The sequence below is a fragment of the Chlorocebus sabaeus genome, chromosome 4, assembly GCF_047675955.1.
Source record: "Chlorocebus sabaeus isolate Y175 chromosome 4, mChlSab1.0.hap1, whole genome shotgun sequence".
NCBI lineage: Eukaryota > Metazoa > Chordata > Mammalia > Primates > Cercopithecidae > Chlorocebus > Chlorocebus sabaeus.
Genome location: NC_132907.1, coordinates 52,970,175 through 52,972,274, shown reverse-complemented (window position 1 = coordinate 52,972,274; position 2,100 = coordinate 52,970,175). Strand labels below are relative to the sequence as shown.

The 2,100-nt window shown below is 40.3% G+C and overlaps 1 pseudogene; it reads right to left on the bottom strand.

The window, feature by feature from the left end:
- Positions 1-426: 426 nt before the first annotated feature.
- LOC103215196 (bifunctional methylenetetrahydrofolate dehydrogenase/cyclohydrolase, mitochondrial-like) lies at positions 427-1,626 on the bottom strand (annotated as a pseudogene).
- Between the last annotated feature and the right edge of the window lie 474 nt (positions 1,627-2,100).

Sequence of the window (2,100 nt, the reverse complement as noted above, 5' to 3'; positions counted from 1 at the left end):
TCATCTTTTCCCTAATTTTTCCTTTGGTTTGATGAGTTGAACTCAAAAAGTTTGCTACCTAAAATGATTATCAACGCTTATAGGAATAGCACTCGAGAAGTGCAATCCTAGAAAAGGCAAATTTTTAACAGAGGTGGCTTGACAAAGTTAAGCATTCATTCTCAATATAACAATGTCTCCCATGTTAGTCACAAGGTTAATGGCTTGCTCTTGGCTAGATCTCATGACCCTGTATGATACTGGAATTCTTCCTGGTGAGGTACTGCAGAGCTACATGCATATACACCCATGAAAGCTTTCAATAAATGCAAAGCATCATTTTAAACCATTTCAGTAGAATAAATAAAAACATATCGCATTTCTCTTGGCTTGCTTTGCTTCCTAAGCTGACTTGGAGTGCTGTTGGTGATACAGAAGTCACAACAGTTAGTTAGTGGCTACTCCAAGCTCTTTAGACTTCAGCACTTTCCATTCTTCAAGCCTCAGCACTTTTCTTTGGCAGCAATTATGGTATTCTTCATTAGCATTGCCACTGTCATAGGGCCAACACCTCCAGAAACTGGAGTGATATAATTGGCTTTTTGCCTAACTCCTTTAAAATCCACATTTTCAACCAACTTAGGTTTAGCAGTTACAGGATCTTGAACTGTATCTATTCCCACATCAATGACTATTGCTCCTTTTGCTGTGATCAGATTTGGAATGACTGCAACAGATATTACAATATCTGCAAGAATTGTGTATTTCCTCAACTGCTCTTTGGGGGTATATCAATGAGATATTACAACAGCGGGATCACCTCTGTGACGTTCATGCACCCCATCTGTGTGCAGTGACATTGCAATGGGCATTCCAAGATTTTTTGACCTTCCAGCCAAACCGCATTCTTCCCTAGAGTTGGAATGCCAGTTTGCTTAATTATTTCCCACACACCGCACGGAGTAGCTGGTACATGGAATACTGGTCCAGATATATTCGCCCTACATTTATTACATGAAAGCCATCAACATCCTTATCTGGAAAAACAGCATTGCAGATCTTTCTCTCATCAATGTGCCCTGGAAGAGACAGGTGAAGAAGGAGGCCATCTACATTACCATCATTATTCAATTTATTGATTAAATTCAACAATTCCTCCTCTGAAATTGAAGCTGGTTTCACAATTGTCTCACTGTTGATTCCCACATCTGAAGCTGCCCTAGTTTTGTTGAGGAGATAGGAGTGACTTGCAGGATTTTTGCTGACCAGAGTCAAGCGTAGGCATGGCCATTTTTTGCCAGAGGCCAGCTACTCCTCCACCTCCTGCCACACTTTCTGCTTGATCCACCTGGCCAGTTTCCTGACATAAGTTTCATTTAGTTGGCAATGGGTTCATCCTAAGAACCCCACTGCTTCATCCAAAGCTGACAGACCAAGAGTGAGTATATGAGGGCAAAGGCAACAATTTTTAGGTTGGCCAGCTGTTCAGTTGGTGCAAAAGCTTAGCTCATAAGAGCAGTGAGAGTTATCAGAACCAGTAAGAGCTCTTCCCTGAGGAAGTTCAAAGGAACTGCCGCGAGGTGAAAAGGGCGAGGACAGAGGAGACAGCTCTGAGCAGGCTGGATCAGTGGCGGCCAACGCTGACATGAGGGAAGTCGCAGCCAGAGCCCTGCGCCAGTGCCCGCGCTGGGCTGACACTGATCTTAAACTTTTTTGCCTTTGCGTCCCAGCCTGGTCAAAGTTCTGAAAAACATCCATTTTAAACTAAATTTCAACTAGTTTTGAAATAATTAAACACGTTTTAAAAAACATTTTGACTAGGTGCCCAAGTATTCAATCTTTTTTTTCTGTTACATATCAAAATTTAAGAATATGTAATAATAGTGAATTATTACAAAGTTACTACCCTCTATGTAAATTTTTTTTTTTAATTGTTGAAAATGGTTTCTTTTGAATTTCATTGACATCCTCATGTTTTGAAAATTGCAGGATTTGTTGCACAAAGCCACAGTTCATGGTGTTCTTACATTTTATGATTTTATGAATGCCCATTCTGTTCCCATGGAAACTTTCAGTTTTTATCTCCTAGATATTTTTAAAGCTTGTTATTTGTATTGAAGG